Source organism: Haliaeetus albicilla, chromosome 13, assembly GCF_947461875.1.
Source record: "Haliaeetus albicilla chromosome 13, bHalAlb1.1, whole genome shotgun sequence".
NCBI classification, from domain to species: Eukaryota; Metazoa; Chordata; class Aves; order Accipitriformes; family Accipitridae; genus Haliaeetus; species Haliaeetus albicilla.
In genome coordinates this window covers 14253922-14274224 of record NC_091495.1, presented here as the reverse complement: position 1 = coordinate 14274224, position 20303 = coordinate 14253922, and the positions used below count along the sequence as shown (strand labels likewise).

The 20303-nt window shown below is 41.2% G+C and overlaps 1 long non-coding RNA gene across 1 annotated transcript in view; it reads right to left on the bottom strand.

Moving 5' to 3' along the window:
* Positions 1-18233, bottom strand: part of LOC138688585 (uncharacterized) — a 29377-nt gene extending 11144 nt beyond the window's left edge. The window contains exon 1 of the long non-coding RNA XR_011327459.1: positions 17990-18233. This is a non-coding gene — a long non-coding RNA (uncharacterized lncRNA). The remainder of the gene's footprint in view (positions 1-17989) is intronic.
* Positions 18234-20303: the final 2070 nt, after the last annotated feature.

Here is a 20303-nt window from a genome sequence, read left to right as displayed (position 1 = left end):
TGCTATTCAAATTTTATGTCATCTTTCTGTATATGTATATATATATATATTTAGTATCTTATCTGTCTCAGAGCTTTGTCGCTGCTTAGCTGTTAAACATCTCTGAGGCATAATGGAAATAATACTTCAGGCAGGTGTCTGCAAGAGCATATACACATCTACTTAGAAGGAAATGTTCAGCAGTTTAGTAAGAGGTATAGCATTGCTTTCATTTGAGGGAAAAAAAAGAAAAAGCTTTTAAAATAGAGGAAAGACTTTATTTCTAGGGAAAAAATACATTTTGACATGCTTACTCTAGGGCAGTAGATTGCAGTTATCTATACGACTTTCCTAATGCCCCAGAACGCTTGACCTTTAATTTTATATTAACTCTGTGGTCTAATCCTGCCATCATTAAAACTGACTGCAAAATTCTCTAACGAAGCTCTGGTACCACTGGAATTACCGGCAAAGTTCCCATTAGCACCAGTGGCCAGGTCCAGTGCCAGTAGCATGGGCCTGGTGTCCAGGGGACATGGGGAGGACATGGCAGAGATGAGGGAGAAAAGGTTGTGTCCTGCCACAAAATTCAGCGCTGGCCAAGGTGTGGGATGGGACCAGGAACTCGGTTTAGACATGCACAGTAAGAAAGAATGGTACTGTTGCTGGTTTAAGGTGGAAACGTATTCCTCCATCTCTGACCGGTAAGTCCTGGCTCCTGCTAACTGCCAGTGTTCAGCATCTCACAGGATTAGCCCATGCAGCCTCCAGGCCGGTATAATGCACTTTCTGCCCCTCACCTCTGCACCAATATGCATTGAACAGAAAGTGTTGGAGTGTTCAGCTATGAAGCCTATGAATTTAAATCCTCAGTTATGCTCCAGTAGGAAAAAAAAAATCATAATTAAAACTATTTTTTTCCCCCCCCTATTTTAAAGGACATGTCCTAGGAACTGCTGGATGCTTTTTTGCTACATCTTCCAGCTGAGGGCACACAACTCTGAAAGAGGATTTTGTCCTGGAAGAGCAGAAAACACTGCTACTTCTTTTGTGCATACGTGCATGGTCTTTCATTCTGCCTCTCAGTCAGTGCATTTATTGGGCCTCTTGGGTTTGGAGTTTATCAGGTGATCAACTGAAAAGAAAGGGACATTTGATTTGCCTTGCTTAAAATAAAATTTCAAGTTAAAACATAAGAAAACAAAATGCAGTAATAGTCTGCTTTGAAAATACAGAGCTGTTTGCCTGTCAGAAGTAAACATCAGCATGCTGATTTCATTAAACTTTCTCTGGAAACTCCCTGGGCAGCCTGGCCAGCTGGCAGCCCTCTGCGCCCTTCCCGGCACGCTTGAAGCCTGCGGTGCGCCGTGCAGTACTGCCTGCCTGCCTGGCAGCTAAAGGGACTGACCATCAGGAAGGCAGGCACCAACCCAGATTTTCCCATTTTGCCAGGTATCGGGAAACGTTGATGTTTCATTCCAGCACAGAACAAAATGAAACGCCGACAACCTGGAATTTCCCACGAAACAGACATTTCCTTTTCCGGCCAGCTCTGATGCACACGCGCGCGCGCGCACGCACACACGCACCTATTTGCAGAATTATTAACCGCTATGTAATGACACCAGACTACATGCCCGCTTCCACCGTGTGGTATGGAGGGAATCCAGCCCTCAAAAATCCTGTGTTAGAGCAGCCACCAGAGAGCCCCGGAGCCTGGAAAGCAGTTAGGTGGCATAACTCCTTCTTCATGGAGCAACCCTGAGTTTTGTGCAGTGTCAAGTTATGAAGCGTCTGCTGCGGAGGAAGGAGAGCACTGCCACGCCTGAGGAGCCTACAGAGAGCTCAACACAGTGCAGTCTGTTACCTACAGAACAAAGTACAAGAAAGGAATTACTGTTTGAATCAGAAGTGATTCCTTCTCCATCGCCTGTGAGTCCGGTTTGTTTTGTTGGGTTTTTTTACAGGAGCGGTTGCAAAGTACCAAAAGCTATCGGAAAGTCTGCATTACATCAGGCAAGCTGAGTGTACTGACCCTCTGAGCCAGCCCACAGGGAAGAACAACAGAAGGGAGATTGCAGAGGAAGATAGGACTACTTAAGTAGCAATTCATTGTGAACCACTTTTCTAAGCTGTTGATAAAAGCATTAAGTGTGAGAGAGGAAGGGGACTTATCTTCTTGCCCAAGCAGAACCCTAATGACTCCATAATGACTGCTAAATAATGTTGCCAATAATCTCCATTTAATTATACAGCTCCAGTATGTCCTAAAAAGGAAAGAAAACACAAAAGGCATCTGCAGTCCTAACATACCCAGTGGTTCCTTAGCCTAGTTCTGTAAAAGGCATGTGGATACGTAGCATGAGTTATTGCCTGGAAGATAATTCACTTCCCATCCTTCATCTCGTCTGAGACATTTACTCATGTGAAATAAATTTGCTCAGCTCTTGACGCAGCCATCAATAAATGCCGTGTCTGTTGTAGCTTGTGAGCATCCAGGTAGGCTCTCTTCAAGAAAGAAATATATGTGGTTTCACAAATCTACTTTGGAAGGCTCTTCAGAAGTGTTTTATCTTTGACCAGAGGGGACTACAAAAGCAGGGTGTTTAATGAACACAGCACCGCTTCATGCGAAAGTTTGAGGAATAGTTTTCAGACAGATGTCTATTGTAAGAGCTGGTGACTTACACAATGGGCTTTTTAAAAGCCTGAAAATATGAATTCCCTCTTTATCATTATTCATTTTTTTACAGATGCTGAAAGTCTGAAAATAGGCCAGTCTTTGAAATAACAGCTTAATAGTACACTATACATGCAACGGGCTAAGGAGAATATTTTATTTAAGCACAAAAATCTATTTTGGGCTTAATATTCCAAAGCTTTCCTAATGTTCTTTTCACCAAAATACTTCTTCAGGCACAGCCCAGATTCTGGCCAATACAAACACTGGTTTCATCTGGAATATTGAGCAAGCTAATTGATAAAAAACATGGCATACCTGTCATTTGACTTCTACCACCAGCTCAGGAGACTTATTGTTATTATAAATAATACAAATTAGGGAAACACAAAGAAGCAGATTTCCACTTACTCTGAGGAGAGAGCGCCAAATTCTGGCTTTGGGGATTAAATTTTAACATGCAAGCCAGCGAAGCAGGAATGAAGAGCACCTCCAGAACTGTATTTTGATGAAAACATAGTGTGATTTCAACCAACAGCATGTTTAGTTCTAGCCATGTGTGTTAAATATGCTGCCTTTGAAGCTCCAGCTGATGAACTTTGTTTGTTGTTCTTTTTGGTAAATTTGCAGACCATCACCTGTCCTACCCCTCATTTACATGCGTAGAGCAAAAGAAGTAGAAGTGTAGGTGTGAAAATTCACAAACCAGAGTATTATCTCTAAATTAGGTGGGAATTATATTATTAAGGGAAGGAGGGGTTATGCTGAGTAGCAGTCAAAAAACTGCCCTGTGTTAGCATCTTACAAACCTGATGGTAAGCACTGCTTCCACAGTGGGGAGAGATGCAGGAGGCCAGTGCAGGGAGCAGACCCGCCTGTGGGAGCTACCTTCCCTGTGCTTCCAGGGCCACCGCTAATCGCCACCCCTCTCGGAAGGTTATAACGACAGTGCCAGACACTGCACCTGATTGTAATGCAAAACTAATAGCTTTACAGAAGCACTAGTAAAAGACGCACAGTCACATCTACTCATCTCATTGCAAATATCACAGAAATCTGAGGGAACAGCTGACGGCAAGCTCACGCAGCGTGGAGCCAGCCTCCCCGGTTCTCCGAGCGAGGTCCCCTGGAAAAGGGCAGGCAGGGAGGGGGCAGGCAGCAGGCTCCGTCCCAGCACCCAGGGGCTTCCTTTCTTTCCTTGGGCGATGGAGACAGAGAATAAAAACAAAGCAAGCAGAAGGAGATGCCAAGAGAAGAAGCTGAGTTCGGTGCAGAATACAAGTCCCAAAAGGCAATGAGAAATGAGGAAAGGCTCTGTATTCCTCCAGTGGAAAATATTAGAGCATGTACACAGTCTGAAATGCCCTTATTAGACAAGCAGTAGCCATTTTTCTTTTCCTAACCTCATTTTTTTCCATTAAAAAAATAAAATAAAATTGGGCAGTTGATGTGATTCAGCTCCTGAACTGGCTTTTCTAGAGGTAATGCTTCCTGTCTGAGGTACTGTTTCTGGCTGCCTGGATTTCCTGGCTGAGATTTTCAAAGTCACCTAGGGAACCTGCATGTTGACACATGTACCATGAATTTAAGCAGGAACTGTCATCTGAACCCCATGAGCAGATGTGAAATACTCTTTTTTATCCCTCTGTTTTCACATACTCTTTATTTGCTGCATCTTTTATCAGTCTCCTTGCTGTTTTGTTCTTTCTTCTCATAGTTTCTCTTTCCACTAAGACTCCTCACCTTTCACTCCCTACTGATTTTCTCTCTCTCTCTCTCCTTTTCTCCTACAGCTACCAGCTTCTTCTGTGTCTTTGACTTTCCTTTGTCTCCAGATGCTCTCTCTCTCTCTCTCTCCCCCCCGTTATCACTCCTTTGTATCATCAGTCTGCCCTGTCTGGCCAGTTGCCCCAAATACAAAAGCTGAATCAGCTCTCCTGTTCCCAGTATGACTTATAAAGTGGGAATTCTTTGTAATGGTCCCTTCCCAGCAGTAAGGCTGTATAGATGGTCCAAGCTCCACTCAAGAACATCAACATAACTGCAGAAATGCCCTTTGCAATATTCTGTGGGATGGTGGCGCAGGGAGGGAGACAGACCGCGTGAAGAGGAATTGGCACACGTCTGCTTTTTTTGGTTACAAATCACTGCCTATATAATGTTCAAATGGCTTTAAACATTTACCCATGCACCAGGTTGTCCCACAATATCCCAGATTTTCCACTGGCATCTCTAGTGTGCTGCAAAGGCAAATTCATGCCTTTACTTTACAGGTTCAAACCCCTGCCTGACCATGAATTCCCAGGAGTTCTCTGTATGCATCCCTATGTGTACAAATGTTGGCATTTGTACCTACTCTGTACCACTGATTTAGGGCTTCCTCTCCTGTAACCAGACTGTTTGTGTGGTAAAATGGGAGGGTACAACCAGTCCCTGTGCCAGCTGTGCTTCAATTATTTTCAGGAATGCAGCTGTGTCTTTAATACTGTTCCTAGCCTGGACCAAAAGAATACTAAAAATAATTAAAATCAGGTAGCTGAATGCACTTTTGCTTCATTATTCAGAAGAGAACCACGTACTGATATTGAGCCATTCAGCATGTGATCATGCTTTTGGCTCCATAGGCAAAATACCCATCACTAAATAAAAAAAAAAATTATAATCATAGCTTAATTTTTTATGAAAAAGAGACAATTGATGTGTCTTATTGTATATCCAAAATTTCAATATTTTAATTCTACATTTTAGCCTAACACCCAAACCACTGCACAACTTTGAAATATTTAGGTCCTTTGAGGTCAGGGCTTCTTTTTGCAGTACGTAGTTACAAAAAGCTGTTAGAGTCTGCCAATTCTACAGTACAAAATTTATAGCAACAGGTCAAAAGACAGTTCCTAGAGGAATTCAGCAGCCCTTTGTAGTAAATCAGCAGTCATGTCTTTGATAAATGTCTCCCGAGTCCAGCAGTAACTGTTCCTCGGTGCTGAAAGATAAAACAGTGGACTTGTATGAGGCATGTAGTTTAGTGAAAGTCACACAGCAACAAGGAACTGGTAAATAACTTCTGAGGAAGTTACAGTTAACCCAGTGCTTATGAACACCAAACTTAACGGCTCTGGAAAACAAGATGGAAGCCTACCTGGGCATGTGAATTTGGGTGTGCTGCTGGAGTATGAAATGTGCAGCACCATGGAGGATAATAAGGCAGTTGGTCTAACCCAAATGAGAGACAGAAAACTTTTCAGGTGGACAAAAGCCTCTCCAGACCTTCTTATTCTGATGGCATCACGAACGTCTCTGTTCAGCCTGTTACTTTATAATTTTGTTAAGAAACGGGACCTACAAGCAAAGAGCAGGCATTCCTCCAGGCTTCATTTTCGTGCTCCAGGGGCCGGTCCTGCAGCTGCAACCAATACAAGCAACCTCTGTTTATAGGACCACTGTTCACACAAAGCTCTTTTTTGCCTTTCATGACCAGATCTGCTCTACTGATCAGCTGCACTCAAGCCCGTGAGAATATTTTTCACATCCATAAGCAGGTCCACGAAGAGATGCCACAGACTAAAGAAGCGCAGAAGGGCCACTGGCTGGCTTGGGAGGCTGAGGGTGAGGTTTCTGCATCAATTTTCACCCAGCAGAAGCAGTAGTCCCCTGGGAGGTGTCACAGCAGCCCGGCATTTCAACACCACAGGAGCGTAGGTGGTGTTGGAAGCCACAGCAACCTGTTTGCAGCCTGTCAGTGCCTCATCATTTTAACCTCAGAGAAGGCGAGAGCTGATTAAGCCACACGCTTCCATGGGTAGTCAGGTACTGGTACCCTCAGCCCTTGGGCAAGGTAAGGTTTTGAATGACGGGAGTACCTTGTCCCTGCAGTGGTTTGTGAGTTTCTACCACTAGAATAGTATTGCGGAGGATGCCGGTGACTGTGGCAGAAGGCAAATGAACAGGTCATACAATTATTCTGACTGATATTTATGGGCCCATCTCATCAAGACTAAATTGGTGGTGGAGACTCAAATGAAAACTAGGTGTGAGGAGCAGCTTAATTTGACAGCACGAAAATTTGTCCCCTGCTGGCAAACAAATCTCTTTACTTTTTCTATTAAAAAAAATTTAATCTAATTAAAAACCTGGATTAACTCCCATCCAAGCCATCAGAAAAGCCAGTCCAGTTAAAAAACTGGATTAACTTCCATTAAAGCCACCAGATCATCATCCAGGTACTGGAATCATGCTAGGAAAAATATTATTTCATATTCTTTTCTTCCCAACTGAGTATCTGGCCTCTTTCCACCAGGAGAGGGAAGGCCTCCCTCTGAGAGGAATGGCACCAAGCCCTCATGACTTTTTTTGCACTCTTTTGAGGATTGCTTATTATAATACCCTTTTTGGTGACATTTCATGTATATTATCTCAGGAGCAAATGCCCATCTAGACTGGTTCATTAAGGATTTTCTGAAAATGCCCTGGGATTTCTGGTAATAGTCTCCCGTACCTACTAATGAGGGAGATGTGCCTTTACAATAGGAAACAGAGCACATGATTATTTCTGAAACTATTTCATTAACTATGCCCTTATAGCCAAGCCAAAATTACTTACATACAAGCACTGGATTCTGGATAGAAGTGACTGGATCCAGGGCATTTACACTGGGAAGTTCCTCCAGAATAATAAATTATACCAGAAGAGATATAGAGGAATCATTATTTCTGGAGCAGCAACATTTTAAAGCTCCCTCTGTGGATTCACACTTAATACACACAATACAGGAGGAAGCTATTTTGTGGTCTGGAGAAGGAGAAGTTTTAAAACACGATAAAGTGCAGGACTAATGAACCACTGAGATCTGCAGTGTCTCTTGCCTCTTTATACCTACCATATATTACTAAATACAATACAATAAAACTTCATGCACAGGGACCAATGAATAAAGACATAAAATGCATCATTATGGCATACTCTAAGGCCTTTTTAAAGTTCTTTTTGTTGATGTAAAATAATATAGGCTATCTAGGACTATAACTAGTCTGTATGGATAAATATAATACAGATGAATCTAAGGTTTATAGCGAAGAGATCTCATGGTCTCTACTTCGCTGATGCTTGTGAGAAAGTGACCTGGTTATCAGTGTAATTCTGGATTCCCACTCTGACGAGGACACTTTCAAGTCTGCTGTTCTAGTGCACTCTAGACTACTAAAATTTTATTTTTCCCCCAAATTCCTATAAAAGCCTAGGAGCTCTGGTTCTCTTTAGATCCCAGACGAAATGCTGAAGCCCAGCATTTCCCCTCCCTCCCTTCTCTACCCCATTTCCAGTGACATGCATGGCTTGCATCATCCTGTTTTGCCCCAAGGGCCTCCAGCACACTCAGCCAGCTATGCTCAATGGTGTGGAGGAATCAGACTGAGTTCCTTCAAAAAATCTTTGCTTATTACCCATGTGAAGTTTCCTTGAATACAGTAGTCATTAGTCGTGCAGATCTGCACGGGCATATTGGACAATTTAACTCTAAACAGGAAAGATGAAGCAGAATAAAAAATTATTTCAACATCTACAAAGCATAAACTAGTCAGGACTCAGATCTCCCAGTTTATGGTGCCACCACACTATCGCAGAGCAATACAGCCTGCTTACATGAAAATTCACTGTAGTCTAATGTTATTAAACCTTCTCTGTCAAGCAATTATTTCTACTTGCCAGGCTCCTAACACACCCACACACACACTAATATGTAGGTCCCCATCAAAACAAAACATGCTTTAAAAACCTAACCTAAACCATCAGCAAGAACATCTTTATGCATGTCATAGTAAGACAGCTGCGCTTTTCTGCTTAACACAGCTGACAAAAGCTACATGAGACTGTTCCAAATCAAAGATGCTTGGCTGTGGATACGTTTCCAGAGAGCAAATTAATCCAGGCTTTGAGCACCTTTAGAGCCTTTTTGGTTAATATTTCATCAGGAAAAAAAAAAGAAAAAGACCTCACAGAACAAATATGCACAAGGTAAACCACTATATAAACAGGAAACCAAGAGCAAAAGTTTCACAGACCTTTATGAATCTTACTATGTCTACCTGATTAACCTCTGTAGTGCTCCGATGTTATTGTGCATGGGGATACTAAAAAAAAGAAACTCTCAAGTAGATCAGGTGTGTAGCTCAGTATCTCTGGGGAGGGGAGGAATGGTAAAATGTATGTCATAGCAGGTTCTGCCCATGTTTATGCCCGTAACATCTTATTTATGCCTGTGTCCAGGTATGCAGGTGGGCACATACACAGCCTTTTCTACAGTACGGAAGTATCTACAAGCTTGGCCATGTTTCAACTTTTGTATTTGAAAATCAAAGTGTTTGGCAGCTGATTTTCACCCATCTGAGCCTTGAAACCCATAGGGAGGCAGCTCTAAAAAGCAAAGGAAGCCCCTCTCCCCACCTCCTTCCCTGCAGTGCTCCCTGAGCTGGCTGGAGCAGCACAAAGCTTGCCTCTGGTCTGGGCTATAGCTTACATAAACGCATTTCTAACTTTCATAAAGCTGATTTCAGCATGAAAGAATGGATGGGCAAATGAGGGATGTAAGGGCAATGGGTGCTTGAAATCCACAGTTTCAGAAGATTGTTTCAGGTGTTCCTATTCCTCCATTCTTGCCCTTTGCTCCCTCCCGTTCCAGTTTCTGTGGCTTTGCAACCACATTTGTCTCCCTTTTAACATACCTTTCTCTCCCCTGCTGCTGTGCAAAAGACTCCCACAAACCACAAGATAAACTAATTTAGGGTCAGGTTTTCTGGCGTGCGGAGTTCCCATTTAGGTCCCCAAATACCTGCCAGGTTTTCAGTAGTTTGGGTTGTTGGGTATTCAACATTTTTGCAAATCTAGCATTTATTTACACGTTTAACTGGCATATGAGGTCTTTCAAGATTCTGATTGTAGTCTGGAGTCCTGTGATCCCTTGACTAAAACTGATGACACACAAGGATTAGGAAAAGCAACTAAATGCAAATTGCTAACAAAGCAGTAGCCTAGCTTGTGCAGACAAAATGGTATTTTTCTCTCCTGGAGTCTGTTACATTTGTAACCTACTTTTACAAATGAACTACAGAAATAAGTCAGAGTGGAGCAGGCAGAGAATTGATTGTTTACTCTACCTTGCTAGCAGCTCTACATTTTTGAATGAACTGCACTTTGGTATAATGGTTTTGCTGCAATAGTTCATCTTCACTACTTTCTAAGTCTCTCACGAGAATATGTTCTTCATGCAGAACACTAAGAAAGGAGGAGATAGCTTTCTGTAGCATTGCCTTTTGAGTTGATGTATGTCATGACAGCCATCCCAACTGTCACGCTTAGAAACATCTCAGGTCTCCCAAAATCATGAGAATTTAAAAACACTTAGTCACCATTGACTTATTATTATTTGTCTCCTGCCTTTGAAATCCATTTGAGGTCACATTATCAAGTATTTGTCCACTTATAAGGCTAGAAACACAGCCTTACAAAAAAGAAATCTGGGATTCCCAGATAATCACTTGAGTACAGGAACTAAGGATTTACTTGTGAGACTCAAGTTAAATCCTGAGAGCTGGCAACATTAACAGTGTGATTGTTACTGCAATTAATGAGAGTTTCAGAAATACTTGTAGGAGATAATAGTTTCTCTGTGTGCAAAATATTTTTTCCCATAAAGCTGCTATAGAGCTTAGCTTTGTATGTAGCTGCCAGCATGAATTAGTCAAGAACAATTCATGTCAAATCATCCTTATTTCCCACTCTAGTAAGGCAAGACATTTTGTGGACAGAAGAGCAGCATAAGATGTTATATCTCAGCTTCAGAAAGTTTTTTTTTTTATTGTCTCAGATGACATTGCCATAAGCAAATTAGGGAAACAAAATAATAATTGATCCAGGACAGATGCCTATACAATTCAAAACTGCTGTATAGACTTTTCTGAAAAAACATACTTAAAAAAAAAGTGACTACATTGTCAGACTACATGGCTGTATAATGTGGTGTTTCCTAGGCATCCCTCCTGGGACAGTTTAAAATTTTTATTAATAAAATTGCTTCTTACTTTTTCAAGCAACGGGAAAGCTTAGAGGGGCTGCAGGCACATTGAAGAAGACCAGGTTTCAGAATGACAGAGAAAGTGATCAAATGGTCTGAAAACATGGTAGCAGTATGCAATCCTAAAAAAAATAGTAGTAGGATGCAATTTAATATGCACAATAGCAGGCCTCTAAACAGTCAGGAATAACCATTTGCACAAATTCAGAACACGTAATGATCACTTCTGCAGAAAAGCTTTTGGAGATAATAGTGGTTTACAAACTAGATATGATAACATGCAGTTGGAAATTTAAACAAAAAGGAGTGGGGGACAAAACCATCATATTGCATTGTATAAACACTTTTGTTGGAAACAAGTAACAATCCTTCTCTGATTAGCTTTGCGAAAACTGTAAGTGAAGTTCTGTTCCAAGTTTTAGGCACTGGATCTCAAGGAATAGGGAAACCCATAGAAAGACAGAAGTGGAGAGAAATTATAATAATCTTCAAATATATGCAAGGTAGCACAAGAAAGAACAGTCTCACAATGACTAAAAGAGAAAAAAACTAATGAATCTAAGTAGCAACAGCATAGATTTAGGTTAGTCTTTAGCTTTAGGACAATTTCCAATAAAGATAAACAACTTTTATAAGAGCAATAATTAGACAACCTAATGAAAGAAATTACATAAATTACTATAGAATAAAATAATCTCATTTTTTAGTGTACCATTCCTGCTGAACATCAATCACGTGAATAAGTTCATGTCACATTGCATGAAAATTAAACCAGGAAGCTACTTGTAGTGCAGTTAAACAAAGTTTGCAATTAAAAAGTGATGCAGAGGTACAAGTTAGGGAGTAGGTGTATTTTAGTATTTCTTAATAATTTGCCAAAAAAGCTAGGAGTACCTAGATCATTCTGTTTCCAACTATTTGTTTTCTGTTACTGTTTCAGGTTTTCTCTATTATGCACTGACTGAAATTAGCTGAGTGGTTTTTTGTGGAACTGGAATCAGAGACATAAATAACTAAATTAGCATAGGGCAGTCCATAGGGAGAATTTAATTTTAGCTATCCTGTTAGATAATTTTATTTTGCTTGGTTTTTTCAATATCTTTTCAATATAAACACGCCAAAAGATACCTGTGTGAAATTTTAGCCTAGCAGTCGGAGGATCTGGAAAATTGGAAAGAAATTCAACTTTCAACCAAAATTCAACCAAATAAGTTTTCTGGAAAAACACTCACAGATCAAGCTGGATATTATTCACATTTTCTTAAGTAACCAACAAAGAAACAAATGTTAAATAAATTAATAAATCTGGTCTTTTATAGAAGTAAAAGGTGCACAGTCCCCTTTCTCCATTTTGCATAACACCTTTAGGTGTATGCTGGCTACAGTTTCAACTAAACACATTGAGGAGCTGAACAGGCTGCAAAAAGATGGGAATCTCACTGAACTCGTTATTAGCATGCCCTGTTTTTGAGAAATCTAAAAATTTGACAGGGAAATTAAGAAGTTAATTGAATCTAATTATTGTAACAATAGCCAAAGGCAAAGAAGATGTACTGATGTTAGATAATAACATTTCGTTTCTTTCCTGTCCTGAAAGGCGATATGTGTTAGAACTAAAGCCCCTTGGCGCAAGAGTTTGCTGGAATGTACTGGTTTAGTATGGATCAGTGATCTTAAAGCTTTCCAAAGTGGGTGCAAATGTCAGTCCACTGAGTAATGAGCACCAGGGAGGATTGTTCCCTACAGGATCTGTCTAAATAAATATGAAACTACCAGCTGTCAGTCTGAAAATAGGGTCAAAGGCTATTTTTTTTCCATCTGATTGCTTGTTTGTCAAGCATACAAAACAATACATAAAAAATAAGGAAATGAGGAAATACCAACCGGCATATGGCAGAGCTTTATGAGACTGATCAGTGTGTAGAATTGTTCCCTAGCAGTCATGTGAAAGTCATGAAAATTACTTTCTTTCCCAGAAAGAAAACATTTTGTTGCTGCATCTGCACCAGTGGATATGCATTTGCACCAGTATTGGGGCTAAGAGTGTTTTGAAGGAAATATTTTGGGAGGATTTGAGAAGCGAAGTCTGTGTAACGGAATGATTGCTCATTTCTCATGAATAGCGGATTACTGTATGACAAAGTGGGTTTTTTAATCTTGTGATCTGCAGCACCATAGAAATCCATGCACTACTTCTACTCTGTGAGTCTGTGAGAGGTAACAAAGAAAGCAAGAAGAAATTGTCCACAGGCTTAAATGCAGAGTGCCATACCTTCACCAGATGAATGCTAGGGGACCAGAAGTTGAAAATATATGAAAACCACTGAACTAAACAGTAATCTAAAAGAATGCAAATACTACAAAGGTTGAGATATACTCATTGAGGAGCGAGTCCATCTCCTACTACCTTCAACGAGAGCTCAGATGGGTCCCTGGTTCAAAGCCCATCGGAGTCAATGTGAGTCAATCAGAGACTTCAATGGACCTGACTGTACTTGGATAACAAAGTCATTTTAAAAAATATAAATTTGTTTGCAAGTATTTCACGTATAGAAGGAGAACTAAATTCATCAAATAGATATCTTGCTGCAAACAATTTGCCCTATATCCAGTGCTTACCTAATTTCCCTCTAAACTTCTGTATAATATCTGCAAACCTACGCTGTAAACCAAATGGAGTAAAACTGAATTCCAGCATTCCATGGAGTTCTTTTTGAAGGTTTTATATGCTACATATACACTATATTCATATTTAAAACAGCTGTTTAACATATGAGGATTTTACTACTTAGTTTACTTCTACCATTTTTCCGTTAATAAATTCACTATATATTCAGGCTTACGAACAGACTAAAACAGACCCAAATGTTCTAAATACACAGTCAGTTCATTAATAAATTATAAAAAAAGGAAAAAGTACACTTTTTCTATTCATGCTAGCTGAAAAGATACAAGAGAAAGACTGATATCATCCAATCTCACAGACCACAGGAAAAAAACATGTAAGCCTTCACCTAGAAAAAAAATCACATATTTTTAAAAAGCTTAAATAAAATTCCAGAAGAAAATAATTAGAGACACATCTTTTCCTAGTTCTGGTCTTGCTTTATTCTCAGTGTCAGGTAATGCAGGTGTATTTCCTAAAACAAAAGCACACCCTAAGATTTTCAAATGTACCTAGGGATCACCTTGGCTCTATGGAAACCAGCTGCATGACATCTCCACTCAAACATATAAAACCGAAGGCACCAAAAGCTACCACTCTTTTAAGAAACTCTGGGTCATAAAAATGGCTGCTTTCAGATTCATTGTTAATATTGAGCCTAACAACCAAACTTTATACAGTTCAGAGAGCCTGCGAGCCTTTGCTGCCAGCAGACACACTCACCCTTTCTACTTAGACTCAATGGCAAGCTGTGCTGCAGGTCTGCTCTGGGTGGAGATGACAAACAGATGAGTTCCCACACTTGTATGCACTTGGGTTCTTTTGGGCAATTTTAGATGAATTCAGAGGTCACTGGAAAGTGAACCCTGACAGGACAGAATGCTTAAATTACAAGGAAAAAAGCAAACAAACTTGACCCCCACTCTTCGTGATGGCTCTGACAATCATGAAATGAAAAAACAAAAAAGAGGAAATTACTGAAGGTTTGATAGGAAAAAGCAGCTCGTTGTGCAACATAGTATTGTATCCCTCTGTGAAACAGGGAGATCAAAGTCCACTGTATCTTTCAGTTTTCCTAGTTCTTTTCTCCCCCTAAAAATTCATGGACTCTGGACAAGCGTGGTGCACGCTAAGCATTCCAATTGCTTTTGAAAGGAGCGTTTTGCTAGTGGAAAATGTGCTGTCTCTTTGATTGCAAATGTAGTTGATTGTGAGGAGAATGAAAGGATGACCTATGACATGACCTGCTAGCGCAATAAGGTCATTTTTTTTCCGCTCTCCTCACACAAAAGATAAGAGGCTGACTGCTTACAAAGTGTTCTGGCAAATGGACAAATTAGGACTGCCTGGACTCCCGCTCCAGTCAGGCAAGTTATTCTAAGTGAAGATAAGTGAAAGTTTGAAATGTTTTGAGGAGGAGGCAGACTGCGAGCTTTCATTCCTTCCCCAAATGGATGGATTGTGAAGGAAGGGAGCTGTGCAAAAATGGCTGGCCCAGGAGTTTCAGGTTTCAGACTTGAAGTTTCTGCAGCTGAGCGGCAGAGAGAAGGAGGACTGGATGGCTACGTGGGTGCAATGTCAGATGACACTGGCTCAGGACAGCAAGCCTCAGTTTGACTCCCAGCTTCAACATTTGTTTTGTGAGGCACCACACAAGAACAGACAGGCAGACAAAATCCTACTTTGAGATGCTGAGGCACAAGCCAGATCCTGGGTAAAATTAATACAGCTACGTTGCCATCGCATGGTATTTGAATAACACCTGTCCATTTAGGACAACACTGGCATAATGAAAATTCAATTTTATGGCTTTAAAATCCAAACTTGCTTTGGCTGGCCAGGTCAGTGCATGGGCAAGTTTCTGTCCATGTGTGCTCACATGTGTAAACATACTCTTGCTCTACTCTCAGACCAACATTTCAAGCTCTGCGTGAATCAGGGAAAATATTTTCATACCTTGGTATGGTATGTTATGAGATAAAATTATTTGTGAGTCAGAAGTGTTCAGATAGGACTGTTCTGTTAATTTATACACCTAGCTAGAAAACTAAGATGATTTTTAGCAAAACTAGGGTCAGGTTTCAATTGAGCCCTCAGTGAAGCTATGGTTTGGGTGAAAGTTCCCTGGTTCCAACAAATAAACAGCCTAAAGCTCAATCATTTTAGCACAGAATTGCTTTGAGATTTGGGGTTTGAACCCTAGCCCTCAGTGCAGAATTCCTGAATATGAACTCATTCAAACCAAAGGCAAAACAAAGGTTTTCATGAAACCCAGGAAGCCCTGAAACACCAACTTTCTTAATAGTGCTACAAAGCAAGCTTCAGAAAACCACAGAAAAGCCCAAACACCACAAAAAAATTAAACAGATGGAAAATGTCATTTTCTGGAAATGCTTATTTCTTCCTACAAAAGTGGCAGGTTCTCTAATTTCTGTTTGATCTGCTTCAGAAATATACAGTATCAGTAAAGTTCCACCTAAAGTTTATCCAGCACACACCTGGTACCAGCTGCAAATCAAGGAACTATCCCACTGAAAGCAGAACCTTAACCACCCACCATGGGGTGACAGGCCAGATATGTTTTCAACACATTCATGGAAAGCTATCAAATGTGGTGCTGTGTGATTTCACTTCGCAAACATTTTTTTGATGGAAATAGAATATTCTTGGTGTATTGGGTTTGTGTGGCAAGGTTTTGGTAGTGAGGGGGTTACAGGGGTGGCTTCTGTGAGAAGCCGCTAGAAGCTTCCCCCATGGCCGACAGAGCCAATGCCAGCCAGCTCCAAGTCGGACCCACCGCTGGCCAAGGCCAAGCCCATCAGCGACGGTGGCAGCACCTCTGGGATAACAGATTTAAGAAGGGGGGGGAAACCAAACACCTGAGCAATTGCAGCCAGGAGAGAGGAGTGGGAATACGTGAGAGAAACAACCCTGCAGACCCCCAGGTCAGTGAAGAAGGAGGGGGAGGAGGTGCTCCAGGTGCTGGAGCAGATTCCCCTGCAGCCCATGGGGAAGACCATGGTGAGGCAGGCTGTCCCCCTGCAGCCCACGGAGGTCCACGGTGGAGCAGATATCCACCTGCAGCCCGGGGAGGACCCCACGCCAAAGCAGGTGGGTGTCTGAAGGAGGCTGTGACCCCGGGGAAAGCCCACGCTGGACCAGGTTCCTGGCAGGACCTCTGGACCCGTGGACTCCGTGGAGTGGAGTTGTGCCAGGGAAGAAGAGAGTGGTGGGGGGAAGGTGTTTTAAGATTTGAGTTTATTTCTCATTACCCTACTCTGATTTGACTGGTAATAAACTAAATGAATTTCCCCAAGTTGAGTCTGTTTTGCCCGTGATGGTAATTGGTGAGTGATCTCTCCCTGTCCTTATCTTGACCCACGAGCCTTTCATTATATTTTCTCTCCCCTGTCCAACTGAGGAGGGGGAGTGATAGAGTGGCTTTGGTGGGCACCTGGCATCCAGCCAGGGTCAATCCACCACACCTTGGAAGTTCTGGAAAACTTGCAAAATGAGACATGCATCCCAGCATCACCCTGATGAACCAGATTTGCATCATCTGACAGAATGTAGCTCTCAATTCATTTGGGCTCTGATCCAGAGGAATCTTCAAGCAAGTATTTGACTCGAAGCATGGCAGCAATCTTGTCCAAGGATTCATATGTTTTAAGTGAAGAACTTGCTTTAGCACTTCACAGAGGCTGGAGCTACGTTAAGAGATAAGCAAGAGGTAAACCTGAAGCTCACTCTTGCGTAAAGTACAGGCACAGACCTTTCCTTTTTAGTACTTTTCTCAGTAATCAAAAAGAGCATATAAGTGAACTTTGTAGCCCTGTCAAAATCAAATATGTGACATAGAATAAGCAACAAGGGTGATTCTGCCCCCACACAGTCCACACAGTTCCCATTCTTTTTTGGTGGAAATTGTGGGAAAATTGAGTCCTGTGTATCTGTCAAGCCAAGTCTTCATGTGTGATCAGAACAATGAAGACAGAGAATCTGCAGATCATTTCCCTCAACACTATCTTGGACATGCTGATATTATCATGATGCTGTGGAGTATCCATACCTCCTGTGTCATGATTATATCACTAAAATATGTGGGCATATCTGCACAGTGAATCACCATTAGGTTAAAATGAGTAAAGTCAAATAGAAACTTTTATTGCCCCTTGTTTTAGACTATAACAGAAAATACTTGACATCTGGTCTCTTTTAATGGCATCTGGAGTTGTGTCTAAGCAGATACTGCAAATTCAGTTTCTTCAATTGCATTTGAATTTCAGTATGAGTTATTTTAGCAGAGACAGAAACTCTTCATTTTAGAGCTAGTTAAACTTAGAAAGCAAGAAGACAGACACTCTCTAAAGCTCCTTTGGTTAAAATCAGTGTCTGTACATTGTACACCCTTTGAACTCTGGACAACAAAAAGCAACCTCAACTTAGAGGCAGGATGAGAAGCTGAGGAAACAAAACATTCATTGAAAGGGACCATCAGCTGTTATTCAACCCCAGAGTGGGACACTTCCTGCTACCTTTTCAGATTATTTTTTTATTTCTAGCTTGCTTTCATTTTTCTTTCAGGGGGGGTAAACTTACCAGCAGCTTCTGACATGTTTCAGATGAGCCACTCCACCATTCTACAGCCTCCACTCAGCATTATCTTCTAACCTCCAGCAATCATTTGGAGACCCTCTTGCTGCTGGTGTGGAACTGCTCCTGATGGACAACACAGAATTACATGTGTTAGGGTTCATGGCAGAGAGACTGTACAGGTTCAATAGATCTCATGGCTAGTGCATGGACATGGGCTTGTACTCTCAAATACTTCTGCTATCTTCAGTGTAACTAGTTACATGGATTATGTGAATAAAAATTCGCAGAATCTGACTCACGAGGAATACACGAGGGGTTTTGGTAGTTAACTCCGGCTGTGCAGGGACTGAGTCATAGCTCAGCAATCAGCAGTTAGTTTGGATACAGTATAAAATTCGTAAAGCTGCTGTTTTGGTCACTAGAAGGGACAGAGATCTGTGTGGTTGCTACCTATCAGCTCCATCAATGCTCTCAAACTGATGGAGCTGGAGACAGAAAGACCAAGATTAAAACTCACTGACTTAATCTATGTTATATCAGTTTACAACTGGGACAGACTTAAGACAGATATGGCTAGTAACCAACAGTTACTGCAGCTCTGCTGCCAGGCAGTAACTCATTAAGTTGCGGTAACTCAGCTGTCTGTCTGAACCCTAGCACATTCTGTTAATGAACACTTGTTAATTTTTTTTAACCATGCTAAAATTTCTATTAGAAGCATGTGATTTGGGTTTTTGAACATGGCTGCTGGGCTTCAGAAAAACAGGATAAAGTTATTTAACTTCTTCTCATGCATAGAGAAAAATCAGGGTTTAGAGTTTCTTTTTGTTTTCCTGATTACTATCAAATGGCTCCCACACCCACTTTCCAAAAGGCATTTATCCTCAGCTTATTGCAGGTACTGTTACTATTTAGCAAGGAAAACAACCAGTTCCAGGAGCACCTTGACTCTGTGTTCTAGCCACCCAAATATTGCTAACCTACCAAGTGCAAAATATGGGGTTTAGAACACTTAACATGTGGCGACAGAACTGAATATTTGCAAGTATATTGGTGCACTGCAAGAACATCAACAGCAATAGGATAAGCTGTATCTCTACTTATTGGGCCAAATTCTGCTGCCTGTTTTCAATGCAGTTACCCCAGCGAAATCAGCTGAGTGACTCCAGATTTATATTCACATAATGGAAAGCAGAATCTAACTCACCATATGGAACCCATTTGGAAAGAGGTCTAGTTGTGAGTTTTATCTGCAGCTTATTGAATTGTTAATTTTTCTTATTTCTGTTTTTCTTGGTTTCGTTGCAGGTTGATAAGCAATCTGAATGCCTGCTGAGGACTAAAGTTATTATTAAACATCTGAAAGTAAAGGTACCTAGAGAAATAGATGGGCTATCCTATTTCCAAAACACCATCCAAGGTTCTTTTTGTTGTTACCACACAGAACTCTGACCCAAATCATCACCAGCCCAAAGGGAAAGCGCGAGAGTATAAATAAGTTATAAAAGAGTATTTACCTCTTGAATAACCTATTCAGGACCTGCTGTATGTTTATACAATCACGGCTGTTGCAGAATGGGAGGAATTCTGCTCCTCGGGCTGAATACTCCACAGCCCTCGAACAACGGGCTCAGCGGCTCCCAGGCACCGCAGCCCCCGCTCCCAGGGGGTTTCCGCACATCTGGATTTCTTCCACAGCTACAGCACCAGGTTCACCATAGACCCCATGCCCGTCACACAGGTTACAATATACAAGACAGGCTGACAAACCAGTGTGGCTGCCATCTTACAGAGGATGCTCTCAAGCATCCCAAGAGAAGTCTTGTGACACTAAATGTCAGCTGGATTGCCACATGAGGAATGTCTTTCCCGGGATTCTCTGATTCGACAGCTCTGGCAACAGAGAACAAAACAAAGATCTATGAAATCCTGGCCAAATCAATCAGCACAAGATTTGTGCTGCCTATTCCAGTGGAAGTCCTGGGATGGCATTTGAGCCCTAACTGTATTTTTTTCCAGAGAAAGAGAGAGTATGCATGTCTGGAAAATAGTTTTGAACCCATGCACTTAAGATACAATTAAACATTTTATTCATTCCTTCTTAAAAAACACAGATGTAATATTTTAATTTGAAAGGTGGACTTGATCCTAAAACATAATGGGTTTTTGAGGTATAATCTTCAGTTATGTGGGGTGTTTGTATGAAATAAAGGAACAGATAAAGTCAGTAATATAAACTATTGGCCCATAACTAAATGTTCAATAATGTTATATTTGGAGAGTGCTGTCTTAGGATTTGATACACCTATTATCATTC